We start from the raw sequence: 20,381 nt of genomic DNA on the forward strand, positions 1-20,381 counted from the left end.
GAGACTAGGTCCAGTCCGATGGAGTCAATCCACCATCTCTAAACTACTATAGCGATTGGAGGTTGGTAAACCCCTCCAGTTGTCACTATATATTGGATTTCTATTAATTCGCCTTCCCCAGTCCCTTGTACCCATTGTTCTGTCACGGGATTTTACAGTAATTCATTCACGCTCATTGAATAGATAGGGGTAAGATCTAGGAGGGTAAAAGAAAGATAATCTTTTAGTTTCAATACTCTCGTTTAAAAAATGATTCCTCCCAGAGCAGATGTGATCAACCGTTTCAGGGTCCTCAAAGTTAACCAAGACACAATCACCCTGTGTTGTTTTTCTTTCTGCCCCCACCCAAGAAACCCTGCGGACCATTAAGATCTTACTCATCCTATTCGAGGGGAGTGGTCGATTTACATTGAGCCAGTATTGGACCTTGTTTTTCAAAGAACCAAAAGGTTCTTCTTTTCCCTCTTTCAATTCGGGAACCCCCGTTAAAATCACCAAATAAGGAGATGCTTCTGGGGGCAAATCTATAACTAGGTTTCCCGGTTTAAGTCCCTTAATTGAATCTTTCTGTATGTTTGGCCCTTGATTATTATTTCCCGGAGGATGGTTAATTTTTTCTGTTACAGAGTTCTCTATATTAGCAATTGCCAAACTATTTGCTTTTGTGGCGTAGGTTGACGATTTAACTGTTGAACAACCCACTGTTGAATTTATTGCGTTTCTTTGTACCTCATCCAAAACCTTTGGTGGCTCAATGTTAGTCGAGATCTTTAATAGAGCAGCTACATCTATTAGCTGCCTCTCAATCTTCTTCAGTCTAATTTCCAACGGAGTAAGATATGTTTTAAAAAGCTCCCTTATGTGATCAATTTGCTTATGGTCAGCCTTCAAAGGCTCCAAGTTTATAGGCGTCATAGAGGGAATAACAACGCTCGACAATTCCAATGGCAGGCTATCCTCATTAGGACTACTTGGAATAGAGGCGTCTTTTGACTGTTGTTCAGTTCGTTCTATCCTTCTAGTGATAGGTTTGCCTAGCCCTTTATCTCCAATAGGAATAGTTTTTTTTGCCTTAGTGAGCTTATTTGTTTTAGGTTCGTTTTTCTTATACTTTCTCTTGGAATGTTTTGTCGTCTTTGGTATTGCACCCTCTTTCTCTCTCGTCGACTCACTATTGATTGAATCTTGCAATCGTGGTTCTAATACCAAAGGCTCCGCTGGAAGAATCGGAGACCTCTCTAGTTGCGAAGAAGATATACATTCAGTCATTGAAAAGGACAAATCCACTTCATTAGGGATGCTATGTATATCCACGTGTACTAAGGGAAGGGGTGCTTTATTACTTGTATTATCGGGAGTTTTAGCTGTTGCATAAAGGCCCATAGAGGAGCGCTTGGCCAGTAATAGGTCCTGTGATACTCTTCGTTCCATAAGAGCTATTCCTTGGTCAATAACAGAGTTCGCTCTAACAATGAAGTTATCTAATGGGCCAGTAATATTACTAACATCCTTAATCACCTTGCTCTTACTCCCTCGTGTGGTCGCCATGGATGATAACATGTGATTTCCACAACTAATAATCAGCCGATATTTACGAGACGATGTCCAATCACCTGGGATATGAAATGTTAGGAGGGGGGCCCGGTCCGGTCTCAATCGGTCTGTAACGGGCTAGAACGGGCCCGCCCTTGGCCCGGGCTTCGCCCGGCGCACGTCCTGCGCCACGTCCCGTGCCGCGTCACTGGACTCAGAATATATAGGTAATGTTCCGCCAAGAGGGTAGTGTCCGGGAAGAGGCTGCAGCTGTAGCTGGTTTCCCAGCCGCGGAGCCTCGCAGTCCCTCACGCCCAGGTAAAGCACAGAGTCCACAAACAAAGTTCCTCAGGCACGAACGGCACCCGCGAAGCGGGGGCCGTGAGTCGTCCTCTTAAGGGCTGGCAGGGGGAGTGTCCGGGAAGAGGCCGCAGCTGTAGCTGGTTTCCCAGCCGCGGAGCCTCGCAGTCCCTCACGCCCAGGTAAAGCACAGAGTCCACAAACAAAGTTCCTCAGGCACGAACGGCGCCCGCGAAGCGGGGGCCGTGAGTCGTCCTCTTAAGGGCTGGCAGGGGGAGTGTCCGGGAAGAGGCCGCAGCTGTAGCTGGTTTCCCAGCCGCGGAGCCTCGCAGTCCCTCACGCCCAGGTAAAGAACAGAGTCCACAAACAAAGTTCCTCAGGCACGAACGGCTCTCGCGAAGCGGGGGCCGTGAGTCGTCCTCTTAAGGGCTGGCAGGGGGAGTGTCCGGGAAGAGGCCGCAGCTGTAGCTGGTTTCCCAGCCGCGGAGCCTCGCAGTCCCTCACGCCCAGGTAAAGCACAGAGTCCACAAACAAAGTTCCTCAGGCACGATCGGCTGAGTGAAGAATTTCCATTAGGAATGGTTCAGTAAAAGCAAAGCAGATAAGACCAATCATTTCGATGAAGGACTGTGTTTAACTAGGAAGTTACCGTTTGACAACAGGGAGGTTAAAGTCGGCATTTAATTTCATCCTTTCAACATTCATCGACATGTGGCCCTGTAAGATGAGCAACATTAAAACTATCACAAATGCTCCAACAGACAGTTCATTTTTATGGTGTGTGAAATATAAAAAGTCAAATAGCAGCCTTTAAATAAAAGCCATTTCTTCATGCACTAAAGGTTATCCATCTCAGAACTCCTATATCAAACATTTTTGAAGATCAAAATGTTAAAACTCAACGACTGTCTGTTACACAAATATTCAACAATACAATAAATGTTTATTTTATTTATGTTAAACAAAAATATGGATTTAATGCAAAAATAAAAAGTGTGCATGAAAGTATTAGAATACATAAATATTATATCAGGTGAAGCAGGAAGTGATCGTCATTTCATACTGTTGCAGCAGAAGCTCTTTCTTTTTTCATCTTATCTTTCATTTCTGGGCCCAATAATGACTTTACAACTTTGTCACTTTACTCAGATTCTATACTTCACCTACAGAGTCATTGGTCCTTGATGGACCTAGCTTTGTCGCAGGGTGTCAATCTGTTGGCCACCGAATGAGGACCAATAATTATTGTCAACTCTCAAATTAGTGATCAAATGTAAATTCACTAATCTCAGAACTATGCTCTAGACATAAATATTGTAATTAGAAGACCAAAGCTCCTAGTAAAGTTCCATCTAACACGAATCATGCATGCAAGAAGCTCTGCTGTGGCTACACAGAAAAAGAGCAAAATAACTTTTGGAAATGATCTATGACTCTCTATCATATATTAGAAATCAGATCATTGTTAGCACAGTTTCTATAAAAATAATATTAAGACACATATCATAAAAGAGTCAAAATAATTTTAGATAATTTTGTTGTTGTGTCAAAGATCCAAAATCAATGCATATAAGTAACACTTCAAGCAGTTTAGTCATGAGTCTTACTGCGCACAGTATAAAACTACACATTTAGTCAAAGTAAATCTATTGCTGAATAAAAGAATCCATTAGGAGGATGGTTCAGGTTAAAGTTTTCTGTCACCAGCAGAGGTGAGAGGATGATTCTAAAGAGTTCTGTTAGCATTGAAAAAGGGATTAGGTTAGAGTCTTATAGGAAAAGTCAATTGCCATGGGCAAGGGGAATGGAGCCATTGTGTGGAAAGTCCAAGTCTGGTCTCTCACCAGACAGCTCCAAATAGTCCAGCAGGCAAGTTCATCAGCAAAGGGAAAAAGGCAAGGTGGAAAGACCGACACTATGGTGGGTAGGTAGGGAATCGATTCCATCCCTCCTCCTTGGGAATTCACTTTGTATACTCCAAATCATTCATTTGTGACATCAGTTGACAACATACAATGGTCTGATCATCATGTGACCATCCCTTCGCTCTACAGGTGCAAAATTGATACTGCAACATATTTTCCCATTTTGCTTATGAGAAACAATTTTCCATTCCATCCTTACAGGTTATTTGACAAATCATCCATTTACTTTCTTACTCCTTATGTATTAAGTCAAAGGGTTAAGTTTCCATCAATTCACTCCCAATGAAGCACCGAAAAAGTGTCTATTGATTTAAGAATGTTGCAAAAAAAGGACAGATAAAGTAACATTTGAGGAAATGTAACAAAAGTCCATAACCAGGCTATGAAATAATACAGTCTAAGGAAAAAGGCAATATAATGTAGTTTAAAGTCAGCATTTCTTATTTAGTAAATTAAAATCGGAATTTAGTTCAAGAATAATGAAAACAATCAAGCATATCATATAGAGAAATAATTGTAATGCTTTCAGTGATCATAGCATTAGAATGTCCAACTGTAAATATGGCCGACTAATGCAATTTTTAAGTTCCTACATGGAAACTGTTCTTAAAAATCAATATAATAAAATAGTCTTAGGAAATCTAAGACTAATAATATCAAACATTTATGCCAAACGTTTCAATCATTTACAATGTAACATTTTTGATTTGCACTAGTTTCTCGATTGCTGTGGTGCATTACTATGAAGGCAATAGAGATGTTATGTTTCATCATTAATATTTGCTCAATCATGTGTAAGGCTAATTTCTTACATAGATATGCTGCTTTATATTAATAATGTGTGTTATTTTGCATCATAGAAATCTTTTCCATCAATATTCTTTCATAACGACTTTGTTAAAGTAATAAGGCAATCAGTCAATAAACAGGTTAGGTTTATTATTCTCAAAATTCTTCTTTTTCTATAAATCCAAGCACACTTTTACGGTGCAGGTACTTCAGCTTTTCTCAGTTTCAGTGTTATTTTTCTAGAAGTATGCAAAGTGTACATTTGAGTTTCATTCTCAAAATTGTTTTTTATGTAAAGAATTATCAGCTTTTACTCTGCATCAAGCCCTCCTCTGGTGGCGAATCAAGCCATTACAATTTATCCCACATCAGACTATCCAAAATTACATTTTTTTTGTCTTAAGCCTCTTTCTTCTGGAATCTTCCAGAATGCTCATTTCATCAAAGTATTTATATTGCTTGTCCAAGTTCAAGATCAGATCTTGATCCTTTCACTCCCTGTGTATTCTTCATATAAATACAATCTTTGATAGATAATATCATCAGCATTATGCACAAAGAGATCGCCACTAACGGTTTCAGGACAAAAATCACTAGTCTATTACCTAAGTTTCCAAACCAATTGCTAACAGTTGACTTTCCTTTTCCCAGCGTTTCCCAGGCACTATCAGATTTTAACCCTTTCAAGTCTTTGTTTGAATCAGTAAAGTAGATTTCTAAAGCTCTGCTCTTATCCGTTATGTAATTGCAACATTGTTGGACCTTTAGTAACTGACAGACTGCACCCTCCTTCGTGAGAAGGATATCTATGGCAAGTTTGCATCACCATAGATCTTTTTGAAATCATTTTAATATCTACAGCAGAAAATCCTCCAGATGTACTGGTGGTAAATTTGTCAGCTATAGTAGAAAGAGTCTAGTTTTCTGTGATTTTAATGCTACTCCTACAGAAAGTATTAGAGCTCCAAAAATATCACACTCTATCTCATTTGCACTCACACCTCTCTTAATTCTCCCATTCTACTCTTTCAATGCTCCTACAATTTGCTTCACATAATATTTTTGGGGAAAAACAATTTCCACATTACAACATTCCAAACCATCTTTTTGGCAATTTATAAAAATTATTCTTTCCACAAATATAATACGCTTCAGGAAAGATAGGATCGACTCCTAAATATCTTCTCCATTTCTAATAAACATCAAAAGTATGTGCACATTCAATAAAACCCATACATTTTGTGTGAATATTTTACCTTTTTCTATATATACAAACCTTTCCTTTATGTGACCAGTCTAAAGCCAATAAAGCCATCCCTTTTACTTTTTTATGTTCTTCTTCCCATAAATTCAAAAAGAGTTAGTTTAAGAGGTACAATACTTTTAATTGTCGCATTATCTCATCTACTTTCTACTAAATGTTTGAATTTCTTTTCAGCTCTCCCTAGTTACATGTTAGGTCATTTCTATGTGCATAAGCTATTCCCAAAGATTGAGTTGGTCTAAATAGATTGCCAATAGTCTCAACTAGTAAACCTTCCGGATGTGGATTTAAGTGTTTTAGTACAAGAATTTCAAAAAGGATCAGATCTTCATTTGAATAATAATAATGCAAATGATCAGTACCATAAAAAAGCTAGTCAAAGCACTGCAAAAATTAACGGTAAACAATGGTAGGTAACACCTTCAGCAAATGATGCAGGTAATTGCATACATAGTTAGCAATCACTAGCATCCATTGTGTCAATGTACTCATTCAGGAAAATAGTGCAGACATTTTCAGCAAATCAAGATGTAAAGTGTCGTCATTCAAAGCATTTGAATCAGTGCTATTCGTTTTGTCAGTTTTGAAAGGAAGTTGTATGCTTAGGATTAAGCCTGGCCGTTGAACTACTCTCCATTCGCGGAGCTTGCGAAGTTTAGGCAACTTCGCGATTCGCGTAGAGCGCGAAGTTGCAGATTGCTACGCAATCTAGCGCGTAGCGTAGTAGTTTTGCTTCCTCGCGCGCTCAATATTCATTCTCGCGCACGCGGTAACATCTTACCGTGATTCTGCGATCGCCAACTTGCTTTTCTGTCCGTTCGCGTGCGCCACGAGATTTGTAATATGGCTGCCCGAGAGAGTGTGCGAACTCGAACACGTCATTCGGGCGCGCGAGCTGACTTCCGGTGGCTGTCTTGGTAAGATCGTGATCGCGAACATGCAAAAACTACAATCTGGCGAAGAATATCTCTCGAGCTTCATAAAACCTTCTCTAAAATGGTCATTTTGCTCAGAAAAACTCGTCAGATTGGGATTTTGCTGTAGTCTTTTGTTTAAGGAGTCCTTTAATTTTTTTAACTCTTTTTTTCAAGAGGAAGGAAGTGCTCCTGAGTCTCCAACTTCCTGTTCTTGTCCAGCAGGCTCCTCCCAGTGCTTTGTCCATGTGCTGTTCACTTTCATTTGGATTTGGAGCTGGAAGGATCACTTTTTGTGTCTGTCTGCTGCATCATACCATTGGATTGGATTTATTTGAGGACTTTTTGATTTGAGATTTAATTTACTACAAGTAAGTTGGAGAATTGGTGTGTTTGTTTCATTGGGGCTTGTTTGTACCTACATTTTTCTGGGATTTTCATTGTTTTAAAAAATTATTGTTGTGGGTGGCCTGTACTTTCAATAGGGGCTTAGTTGTTTTTCTCTGCAAGTTCAGCCAGTAGGGTACCCATGGGTCCATGTTTCGTGGTGTCTGTTGAATTTCAACATCATGTAGGGCATGGATGGCATAGGATTGAAATGCTAAATGTGGCTGTGGTGTATTTCACTGTTTGTGTGTGTGTCTGTGTGAACTATCTTTGTTGGATGTGTGTGCTTGATGTGTAACTTCTTTCCAATCCTTTCGTAGCCCTGTTGATTTTCATTTTTGTAATAAAGCTGTGTTTTTCAGCAGGCCCCCTTTGTCCGGTCATATATAGGCCTGCTTCAGCTCATTGTTTTCCATAGCCTGTTGTGACCGTGAGTGGCCATGTGGCTTGTGGCAATTTTGTGGTGGTAGTTTAGTAGTGTGTGCTTCTTTTTCCATAAAGGCCTGCATTTCTTTTCTTTGTTCCCTTTGGCTTATGCTTGTTGTTCTTATGTCCTGGCCATGTGTGTGGCGGCCATTTTGTGAAGGCAGGCATTGTGCTTTTGCCATAGGCTTACATTGTCTGTCTTCCATTTCTTGTTGTTGTGGGTGTGTAGCGGCCATTTTGTGGAGCCATCCAAGCAGTGTGCTTGCTTTTGCCATTCTGTTCCAAGCTTGTGGCCTAGTCTGCCAGTAGGCCCAGAGGTAGTCATCCTCAAATCTTTGGTGCATTATTTAAATTTACAGTTTGTGCTGTCTGTTGAATTTTTTTTACACCATGGATGGCTTTGGATTGAATTGCAAAAGGTGTTTTTTGGGGTGGAATAGCAGTTTTTGGGTGTGTGTTAAATAAATAGGGCTTTTCAGCCAGTAGGTAACCCTAGGGATTCAGCTCGCGTACTTTCGGTAACTCTGCACAGCGCGACAACGCGGACTTACAGTTTTTGTCATTTTCGCGCTCTCAATATGCGTGTTCGCGCACGCGATAAAGCCTTTTTGTACAGTTTGCGATCCCGAACACGCAGCATTTGCAATCTGGCAAACAATATCTCGCGAGCAACATAAATCCTTCTTGAAAACGCTGATTTTGTGCATTTTGCTAAAAAAACTCCTCAGGTTGTCATTCTTCTGGAGTTTTGGAGCACGGAGTCACTTTTATTTTTTTTTAAATATTTTTAGGAGAGGAAGTAAGTTCCACAGAGACTACAACTTCCTGTTCCTGTCCTTTGTAATCACTTTTTTGTTATTATTGTGGTGGGTGGCCTGAGCATGTGTGGTGGCCATTTTGTGGAGGCAGGCATTGTGCTTTTGCAATAGGCCTGCATTTTCTGTCTTATATTACTGACCTTTTCTTGATTTTGTGAGTGGCCTGGCCATGTGGAGGCGGCCATTTTGTGGTACCAGCCACTGTGCTTTTTCCATAGGCCTCCAAGCTTGTGGCCTAGACGTACAGTAGGCCCAGGGGTACTACTCATCAATCATCACGGTTGCATGGAAGTTAAACAACTGTTTTTGTGTTGTGCGTTAAATTTCAACATCATGTATGGCTTTGGATTGAATTGTAAAATGTGGGCTTTACTTTTTTTCGGGGGTATATTTCACTTTTTGGGTGTTGTAAATAAATGCCTTTAGTTTTTATGTGTATATGTTCGTTGTTGTTGCTCCCTGATGCTGCATCCATCCCATAAGATGCACACATTTTTATTTTGGGCATCAGGCTACACTACATTTATGTTTTTGTTCTTTGCTATTCTTCTTCCTGAGTGTACACAGTACAAGTACACCAGGAGCCCTGGCCTTGTCAGTCTCATAAATGGCTATACTGTTGTTGTTCACTGACTTCATAAAATTTAATAATTGTGACCACCCACCAGACACTAAGAAGTTATATATTATATTATTGATCTTTTGACTGATGTTCTTCTGGCTTTTTCGCTTTTAGGTGCACGAAAGACGGAGGAGGTGTGTCATCATCATCAACCGTTGTGGTGCCAGACCGACGTCCTGCTGCTGTACACGACGTGACTTGTGAGTGACCTGACCAGGCACCTCTGCAACTTGTGCAACTGAGTGCTGTTTTGACATCTGAAAAAGATGCCCGCAAAGAAAGCAGGTAGCAGGTCCTCCGGTACCAAGAAAGTTGCCATGGAGAAGAAGGAACAGAAGAAGAAGGAAGTGTCATTTAAGTCTGGTGTGCCTCCCAAAACCTTTTTTGGGACACCAAAAATTACGCCTGCAGCAGCGGTGTCCGGGGGCCAAGCTGGGGGCAGCACCTCCGCATCAGTGGGCCCAACCCACTAACCCAGCCCCAAGCAGATGAGTGTGGAAGAGGTAGCCAGCCTTATGGTGGCAAGCAGTGATGCTGAGCCTGAACTAAGCTTATCGCTATCTCAAAGTAGTACACAATCAACGCAGGAGGGAACACAGCAGATAAGTGGTCAACAGCCGCAACCAACGCCCGCAATAGTAGCTGTAGTTCCTCCCGAAGTAGGGGCAGTTCAGGAAATTGAGCCTCATGCAGAGGAAGAAGAGGAAGCCACTCCTTCAGAAGTTCCATTGTCTTCCAAATCCCCAGCAAGGAAAAGGAGGGTTAGTACATCAAGTTCTTCACCAAGCCCCCCTTCTGATGATCTAGATGCCACTTGGAAGCCACAAACTGAGTCTGAGAGGGAAACACATCACAAGAGCAGGCATGGGAAACGGAAGGTTCCAGAAAGCCTTACACTTATGGAGGTTGATGTAGAAGAGCAGGATGATGATGATGATGATGAGCCAGTCTTCACGAACATCACTCCCAGGCCTGAGGAGATGGAGACCAACATTTTTACACTATCCAAAATAGCTGCGAGGGATGTAGCACGCATACCTCCAACACAGGTAACACCAACATGACCTCCAGCTTCCATATTTACATTAGCAAAGGGCCGGCAGCGTCCTACATCCAGCACAAGCACCACCTCAGCAGAAGTAGGTAGTGGTGCTGCACAGAGTCAAATTCAACACACACCTTCCAGTTCATCCGGCATTGGAAGTGGCACCTCCAGCAGGAGACAAAAGTTAAGCTCCCCAGTGTGGGACTTCTTTACGGTTAGCGGAAAGGAGGAGAACGTAACTATATGCTCTGTTTCTCATACCTCTGTTAGTCGTGGTAAGCTTGGTACAAACTATGGTACCGGAGGCCAAATGACCCATCTGAAAAAACACCATGCAATCCAGTCGGAGGAGCACCTTAGTCGCATAAAAACTGGAACCATTGCTGTTGGGGATAAACGAGTAGAAAGTCTGCTCACGGTGGAACAGGAAGAAGAGGGAGACATTCTCTGTGGTAGTGGTACACAAAGTAGCCCTGTCCCCAGCACTGCAGTGTTAACGCCCACATCCTCAGCCACATCTCAGTGGCACAAGGGTAAGAGTCAGCCTGAGACACCAAGGAGTACTGCTTTCAAAAAAAGTGCGACGTTGAGCACAGGAAGGAATACCACGCAGCCTACCATTCTTAGCATGTTTACTAGGCCGGAGGGGCAGTACGAACGCAACCACCCAATAGCACGGTTGTACAATGCGAAGCTGGCTAAAATGTTAGCACTGGACTTTCTCCCTTTTTCTTTTGTTGAAGGGGTGGGTTTTCTTGAATTTGTGACCCCCATCTGCCCAAAATGGAAAGTTCCCAGCCGCTACAATTTCGCAAGAGTTGCTGTTCCAGCACTACATCACAACGTGCTGGAATTGCTTGGAAAAGCCTTAAAACAGAGTGCTGTTCAGTGTATCCACCTGACAGCAGACATGTGGACCAGTTGCCAAGCCACTGATTACATGTGCATCACTGCACACTGGGTCTCTTTTTCGGGTGTTAAAGATAAGATATCTGACGGTGTTGTTGACACCACTGAGATTTTTAAAGACACCCGCAAACATGCAACTGTAGCCATGTTTGCTATGGATAAATCTCATACTGCTGCAAACATTTTGGATGAGCTTAACAGCAAGGTGTTTGAGTGGCTGCAACCAAGAGGGCTTACCATTGGTTTTGTTGCCACGGACAATGGCAGTAATGTAGTTAGGGCCATGAAAGATGGTGGCTATTTCAGGGTCCCGTGTTTGGCACACTGCATTAACATTGTTGTTCAAGACTTTCTGAAAAATGAAAGCTAAGTCAGCAGCTTACTGACCACCTGCAGAAGAATTTGCACACATTTCAACCATTCTTTTAAAGCCCGGAAGCAGCTGAGGGTCATTCAACGTGAGCATAAAATGCCAGTCAAAGCACTCATCCAGGAGGTGCCAACACGTTGGAGCTCAACTTATTACATGCTTGAGCGTCTGTTTGAGCAGTACATACCACTCAATGCTTGTGTCATGAAAAGGTCAGGAGATCCTACTGTGAAAGGCATGACCATTGAGATGGCCCAATGGGACCTCGTTAAATGCCTGACAGAGATGCTACTTCCTTTTGAGGTCTTCACACGTGAAGTCAGCAGGGAGGACTGTACTATGGGCTAAGCTATCCCATTGTTGTACATGCTAGAGCAAGAGCTGAAGGAGGTGTCAGAAATGTACGCAGGTGTGGATGACAAAGTAGACGCATATTATTGTTGTAGGGATTCTGCGTATGCACAGAACTATGCGCAGGAAACCAGAACCTTAGAGAATTGTGGTGTACCAGAAACTCCCCTCAGAACTAAGAACCCCTTATCCGACTAGCTTAGTGTCACATTCGTTATCCGAGATTTAGCTCGGCGGTCCCAATGTATAGACAACCCAGAACATGCGACTTAGTTATTCTCAGGAATGGTGGGAACCCGAAATACCCGTTTGCACTTATATATCAGTCCACAACAGAATAACTAAGACACAGTAAAGTTTAAAGAATTTATTCATAAACCTCGAGTCCTGTTATACAGTACTTTGGCTAACATAAGCAGACAAATGGTTAAGATCATTACCAATAGCATTGTTACAATACCATAGAAAATGAAAGGAGCGATCATATTAATAATGACAGTGGAAAACAACCACCCTCCTTTCTCTAGCAACTAATAAAATATTATTAGACTATTAGAAGGTCTCATAGGCTTGCATAGGGGACCCCATACCGTATAGATCAGCTTAGGTGTATCACATCACAGGATCAGCTCAGTGTTCTCTGCTTCAGCTCTTCTATCGAATGTGTCTAAAAACCTGCTGCGCTGTAATATTAAAGCCTACGACTTTCTGGTATTTGCAGCTGCGTGCATGTTATGACTAAACAGTGGTACGATCACCCTGAACACAATCAGCCGGCACCGTCTAGTGTCCTAGAACAGTTCTTTACTCGATGTACAGACCAAGGGCACTAGCAACTGTTAACGATGTATAAATAACATTCACTTGAGACAAGAGCGAGTCTGCATTTCTCAAATGAATAACATGTAACAACAGTGTCGGGTGCAAAGGCAGCAAAAGCAGCAAGATGGCTGTCTAACAGCTAACGTGATTGAGCTAACTTAGCACTGTAAATAGGGAGTGGCCTAAAACCACGTGACATCCCCCTTTGATCGAACCACGGGACAACCAGGGGCGTATTTTTTAATAGAACGCAGAGTTCAAATTCAACGATGCAGACTAAAGAGCTCGAAATGTGAGTTTTCAGAAAATGAGAGAAAAAAAATTCGAAGAGAAAAATATATAAAAACACAAGCCATCGTCCATTGAGGCCAACGATCCCTTGTGAAAAAATGTAACTCCACATGACTCGCCACCAGACATTGTGAGCACAATTGTCAATCCAGGAAAGTATAAGCAGCATATGCAGCCGCAGCTTCCAGTAGAAAATCATCCGCAAAATTGTCTGTCATCCAATTCAGCAACGAAAAAGAACACACGTGTTCCACAGGGAAATGAGTATCAAGCACTCCACGTGGACAAGAAGCAGGCATCTCGATGTAACTTCGTGCCAGGAAGTCAACTGCTGCCCTCTCGATATCCCATAAACCAAGGACTCCATGCGCCGCACCCAAGGCCATAAACCCGACTCCAGAACAGTCAAACTCATGAACCACTAAGGGATACATCAGTCGATCAAAATCCAGGTCAGGCGACACCAAGTTTGACAAACACATATCAAGAGCCCATTGGAACGGACATTCGAGACAGTGAAAAACAGGCTGTACACAAGTGAAAAACGGGAACCGGAAGGATAATCCATAAGCGACACTCAAGGTAGCCAGTGGTAAAGTCCCATAGGATTCCCACATCCGGCTACGCAGATGGAACAGGCTGAACCCATGGTCGAGTAGCGCAAGTCGTGCATCCATAGCGTAGAGCGCAGACCAACAGGAGTATGCCAGCAATTAAAGCGAGAATCAGAGGAAACCCTCCGAAAACACCAGAAAAAATAGAATGAAAAATAGCTGGTATTATACCAAAAATAGACTGGAAAGACGTCACAAGGCCAGAGCCTACAATTTAAAAAAAATGGACCAGACCAGTCGTGGAAGAAGCATTGAAGATAGTGTGTATTAATGTGCCAAAATGCAGGGGGAGGTCAGTATTCAAAAGAGCTTGAACTTCTGTGCGAGTGTTCGCCACTTGAAGGAGAAATGTTTCACGGGACGAAGTCAACGCAACCTCTTTTTGAGACAAAAGAGCCCTTATTCTGCTCATCCTATTGAACTCTGCTTTCAAGGTTGGAATCGTCGGCCAGATGGATATATCAAGCCGGCCTTGCGGGGGTGGGAAAAGCACGTTATTACAGCAAATTACCCTCCGTGAAACTGAAACAATATAGGGAATTCCAGCTAACATCCCACAGCAAGCCTCACTATTTAAAAGCAAATAACTACCATTTGCAAGCAGCGTAAATGACGGTGTTATAACTGGCACAGGAATGCCCTTCAACACGCATGCTAAATTAGGGGCATTCATATTACACGATCCATGTAATTGGATATGTCTACACACTACGGAATGATCAGGAGCAGTCGTACACTCCTCACCCTTCAAATAAACTTCTTTGCCGTCCCTCTCACAACGATATGTAAATGGGAGAGACCAGACTTCATGCAAGAATGCAGAACCAAGTTTTTCATATCTGCCCAAGGCGTAATGTTTCATGCACGAACTAAACCTATACATAGAAATCGGGAGAGTGACCATCCCATGGATGAGCCACACCGCATAATCAGACTCAGCCACTGAAAAAGGCAAAGGCTCTAACTTTTCTATATGTAGTAATGAATACGTAGCATCTTTCATGGACATGAATTGCTGCTTTGCTGTCAGATTAAATGGGCGGAATAAAGAAGAAATATTCATGTAATCCCAAGGTACTTTCCCCGCCTTTAACGTCTGCAAAGTCCAAGCAAATCGCCTAATAGATCGTAATTGATTTTGACCATGATATAACACAGACACATCTTCCTGGACAATATCCACAACAGATGAAACAATGTTATCCAATGTATATAGTCTCGAAGATAAGGTATTAATACTATTATCTATTACTGCCAATACTTTTTCCGTATTGGCCTGGTCAATAGCACGGAGCCTGGAAGCAGCCTCAATCTGCGACAACTTCCAAACCTCGTTGTAAACAGCATACACCCATCTTTTGGATCTTCCCAATGCGGGACCTTTAACAAAATCATTCAAATCAATTTTGTCATGCAAACGGGACAAGTGAATTTTAACAGAATCCAACGTGGAATGTTGCAACCATGTCTGGCACAACTTACCTACCGAGTAGGTAGTGACAGTGTGTGAGGACAGAAAACGTGGGTCTACTCTATCCTGTATGTATCCGGGAATTAACCCCAAAAATCTACGTTGACAGGTATCCGAACTCCTCTGCCATACCAACCAACCTTTAGGGTTCAATGCACTAATATTGAAAGTGGAATTGGAAATAAAAGACTGCAACATAGTAATGGACAGATCTGTGTGATTCCCCCAACCAGGATAAGCACACAGATCCGGGATCGAGGGAAAATTTAATTTTTTAGAAATAGCCAATCCAAAACAGGTTGTCTGAAAAATTGTGGAATTTAAAAATAACATGTGGTTTGGGATGAGGCAGGCACGATGTAAAGCTTCTGTTCCTTGTACTTGCCAAGGCTTAGTGCCCCAAACCGATTTGAGATCAATAGTATCTTTCCAAACGTCATACCCTCCAATTGCCAAATCGTCCATGAAGGACTTTGAAAACAACAATTTAGTGTGCGTCAAACGCACCTTTGAAATAGGTTCGTCCTTAATTTTAAAATAAAAGGATGCATTATTGGACACACTGAAATCTGAAAAATATGAAAATTTGTTGACCAATGTCTTTGAACTACCAACCATCGGGGCAGGGCAATGTTCCCACTGAGTAAAGTTGACTAAACTACGAAATGTGTTAGCCCTATGAAGAAAATGAGTACCATAATGTTGATAACAAAACTGCTCTGCATAGTTTTCAGTATTCAAATACAAATCATCAGCATCAAATGCGGCATAGTATTTCAAATCAGAAAACAGTGTCTCTATAGTTTTTACATCCCAATCATCAGATCGAATGTTCTGTTTTACCACATCACCCATAGAAACACGATATACAGATGGTACATTAATCACTTCCGTGGGCCCATGAATTTGAAATTTAACAGCATCCCATGCTATTCCATCACGGACAGGCCAGGCGGTGATGTTCACAAAAGTCTGGTCCCTCTTCATGATGTGTGACGATGTATGTGGGGCCAAAGTTCCTTTAATTAATCTAATTGTAGAACGTTCATTCAGGTAGTGTCCATTTATAAGCCTAAAAAACACCACCACAAAACCAATGGACATGAACAAAAAAATGCAAATGAGCACCAGCCAAATGTAAATCCAGGGGGGAACCAAAAATTGTCTCTTGAACCAGGCAAAGAATTTTGAAAATTTGGAAGGGGCAGTGGAAGTCAATGATTCAGTTCCGAAGGAAGAATTAGACTGGATAATTTCAGTTGAACATCAGCAGGATAAGAATACTCAGCATCATCAGGCAAATCACCATCCGCAGGTGACACAGCAGAATCAGAAAGTACTTGCATTTCAATGGCAACCTCAGGCACGATGTCAGATGGTGGCACCACAACAGAACTGCGCATCATTGAAGGGCAAGAAACTGAAGGTGTCAGACTATGGAGTATCGGCCACCCTGAGTAGCTTGACATTGTCAACTGAAATGTACCTGTTGTCTCTGTGACCAGGAAGTGGAGGCAAAACAATTGTACGGGTACCCTCAACTCCAAGCACCGGCACTGGTGCACGATAGGAGGGGCCAAACTCCTTCTTCTTCTCCACCTTCTCACGGACCAGATCACCAACTCTGGGTAGCCAGCCGACTACCGGAATCTGAAGTCCAGCTTCGGATGCAGAGGATATGTGCTCCTTTGCTAGAGTGTCTCTTGCTTCTTGAAGATTCTGTAAGACAGTACAGTGGTCATCTAAGTCAAAAGGCGCGGCTGCTGCCGCCATGTCGAGACCCTCAAGGTCTGGGACAAACATTCGAACCCCGAAGAGCATCATGTATGGGGTCCTCCCACCCAGAGACCTTCTAGGGAGATTATTAAGTGCACGTTGGACGTCATACAAATGAGCTAGCCAGTTTTTGCCAGTACCTAACACCCTGGCTGTCAATGATTGCTTTAGGTCACGGTTAATTCGTTCCACAACACTATTGCCCTCAGGCCGGTATGGAGACGAAAATTTGACTTGGACTCCCAAACTTCTCATAGCTTCTTTGTACGCCTTAGAGGCGAACGCAGGGCCCTGATCAGAGTGGAGGGTTCCACATGCAAAACTCCCTATAAAGACACGCAATGCTTTGATGACAGTCCTGGCGTCAGCACTCCTGTGTGGCCACACCCAAAGAAAACGTGTGCACGAATCTACTGCAACCAAGATATACTTGTACGCAGTGTCTGAGGAAAAAGGACCGCAGTGATCTAAATAAACACACGCTAGTGGTTGATTAGATATATGCAGCTGCGTTTGTGGTGGACGCGCCATCGTAGACGGCTTTATTTGTTGGCAAATACCACAATTGAGGACATAAGTCCGCGTATGTTTGTACAAACCGTACCACCAATAACGCTGTTGCAACAGTGACACAGTTGCGGACACTCCGGCGTGCGCTGACGCAACACCCTCGTGTGCAGCTTGTACCAAAGCAGGCCTGCAGTCCGAATTGGGAATAACTCTATCCCCAACATCATTAATCCTCACTAACGGGACGTTATCAGGACTTAAGTGATAATGGTATCGAGAAGGGAAACCTCTAGGGAAGTTTGTCCCAGTCTCTGAAGCAGCAATGGCTGCCAAGATGTCATCATCGATCTTACTTTTGGATCTTGTAACTGCTGCTACTAAGTATGTTGCCACTGCTGTTTTAGCTGCCTCGTCAGCCAAACTGTTACCGACAGCATGGACGCCAACTCGTTGGTGACCAAGAGTGTGAATAACATTCACAAGGGGTCAACTGCCTTTTAGTTCAGCCACCCTAGCCCAAAGCGTGTTATGCTTCACTGTGCTACCTTTTGAATCACGAAATCCATTTGCGATCCAAAACATCAGATTGTCGTTGTAAGATTGAACACAATAGTAAGAATCACTCACTATAAGAGTTGTGACTCTATAATCAGCAAACTCCAGTGCAAGCACCAGAGCTCTAAGCTCCGCCAATTGTGCGGTACAATCACCCAAAGTCTGCGTATGCACCGCATCCTGTAAGAATTCTCCATTCACGAAAGTACCAACATCAATTGCGCAAGCCGCTGAATAAGCGTGCCTTGATCCAGTTGCGGGCTGCGCGGACCCATCAGTGTATATGACACAATGGAACTCCTCCAACGGGCGCAATGTAAGTGGAGCCGGATGAACTAATTCATACTCCAAACTCTCCTGAGTCTGTAGCCCTGCGTCAAAAATGTATTCGACATCAGGCGAGGCTAAGGAGGTCGCCCATTGTATCCACCTTGGATGCAAAGCTTTAGAATTCGGCACACTTGCTTTAGTGACTGCCTCTAGGGCAGGAAATGGTGTCACCACCATCATGCGTTTCTCTTGTGATAGCGCTCGTTCTTTCAGGATTGCCATCTGAACCGCTGTCAAAACCTTTTCGACAGTGGAGAAACGCATTTCAGCCGAAGTATATAAATGAGATTTGTAAGCAATGGGGACCGTGTCGCCCTCATTGTATGTTAAGTACGTGAACCCCTCCACACCCGGTACAATTCTTATGACCAGGTTTGTGTGGTTATCACGAGTTTGTAAATATTTCGAAGTAAGAAGGTCAGACTGCAAAGAGTGCAATGCAGCCGAATGCTCTGGCAGCCAGCAAGATTTGGTAAAAGTTGGTTGTACCAAGGCATATAGTGTCTTGATACGCTGGGCATATTCAGGAATGTAGGTTCGACCGAAATTCAGAAAGCCCAGCAATGATTGTAGTTGTTTCAATGTCGCAGGGATACGAAGGCGTGCGCACTTCTCAAGGAACTGCGGAGCCAAGCCGCGGCCCTCATTGTTGAGTTCGTACCCCAAGAATAATACTGTGTACTCGGCAATGTGGGACTTCTTAAAGTTAAACTTGTAACCAAAGTCCGCAAACATAGTAATTATGTTGTCCACACGAGCAAGGTGTGGAAGCAACTCGTCGTCTGTTAAGTATATGTCATCAACGTACGAGTAAGCCTCCGGGTCTACCATCTCTAAGAGAGAGACCACACGGGCAGCAAATACCCCAGGACTGTTTTTATAGCCCATTGGTAGCCTTTTGAACACTTTTTGTTTACCACCCGAAGTAAAAGCGGTCCACTCATAACTATGAGGGGATATGTTATGGCAATAAAAGCCATTGGACAAGTCGAGTGTGGTTTTGAACCTCTTTCTCAGAAGACTATCGACGAGAGCCGAACTATGGGTATTTTGCACCGCACAATTCCGGCAGCGCGAGTTTAAGTGCCGGTAATCCAAAACTAGGCGGTACGATCCGTCAGGCTTCGTCACAGTGAATAAAGGATTATTCATGGGTGACACACATGTTTCAATTACTCCCTAATATTCCAATTGTTCAAGGATAGACGCGACGTGAGACCTAGCTTCTCGACGCATAGGGTATTGGGGTTAAGGCTGGGGGTCGGACCGCAATGGAATTTCGTGGAGGGCAGAACATTTATCCCACCCCACCTGATTACGATACAACGCAGGTGCTAGCACCCGTGCCCACTCCTCGGCTAACTTCCCAGACTCCTCCTTGGGCACTACGTGTCCAAAAGAAGGAAGAATTACTTCTTCCCCCCTTGGAGCGTCTAGAATGAAAGCCGGGGGCCAATCTTTCTCCGCCAATAGTATATCATAGGTGGTCGTCAGATTATCCCAAAATACCACGTTAATTTTTCATTGTATGTCACCCTCAATATTGAGGACTACCTCAAATAATCTCTCAGGGGGGGCTACGCGAGTATCAGCAGTTTCTACTGTCACATAGATTTTAGTTGGTGTCGCCTCCAGAAATGGACGCAGTGCTCCCCGCACTACTGTAACTTCCGCTGCGCTGTCTAGCAGCGTCAGCGCCCATTTCATGTTCAGAAGCTGTGTCCGTACCATCTGAGGCATACTTCGCTGAGATTGCAGCAACTTTCTTTTTCTGAAACGGAGGACGTGGACGTGCAGAATCTTCTTGCTTGCCTTTTCCGTCCGCCTGTCGGGGCTGGTCTCGACCTTGAGCACCCCGGCCTCTCCCACGGTCTCCGCCACCAAAGTGTGAAGCCGTCGATTCCTGTGAAGAACGAGGAGAGCGCTGGTCAGGGACCTGAAACCTATCAGGTGACTTAATACGAGAACGATCACGCAAATCATAAGTGCGTTCAACATACGCCTGAACAGGAGAGGCAGGACGAGTATCCTGTTTCTGTTGCTGTTTATCTTGTTTCTTAGCTCCCCAATTTTGTTTTGGAAAGTTGGGTTTATCGTCTTTTGTAGACAAACTCACTTTAGTGTGCTGTACTACTTCAGGAATTTTGATGGTGGGTTTCACGTCTAGTGCACTACGTCCAACCATCCTATAGGCTTTTGCAATAACCTTTGCAAACTCCCTCGGCTTATCTTCATCCGCAATTAGTGCCATCATGTTTCCCACTTGAAACTGAATGGCATCTCCTTTGAGATTTCCCATAATCATGGAACATACTATATCGAAGCTGTCGATAAGCCGCATTCCCAACTCAATAGCTGC

Source organism: Triturus cristatus, chromosome 10, assembly GCF_964204655.1.
Source record: "Triturus cristatus chromosome 10, aTriCri1.1, whole genome shotgun sequence".
In the NCBI taxonomy this organism is placed as follows: Eukaryota; Metazoa; Chordata; class Amphibia; order Caudata; family Salamandridae; genus Triturus; species Triturus cristatus.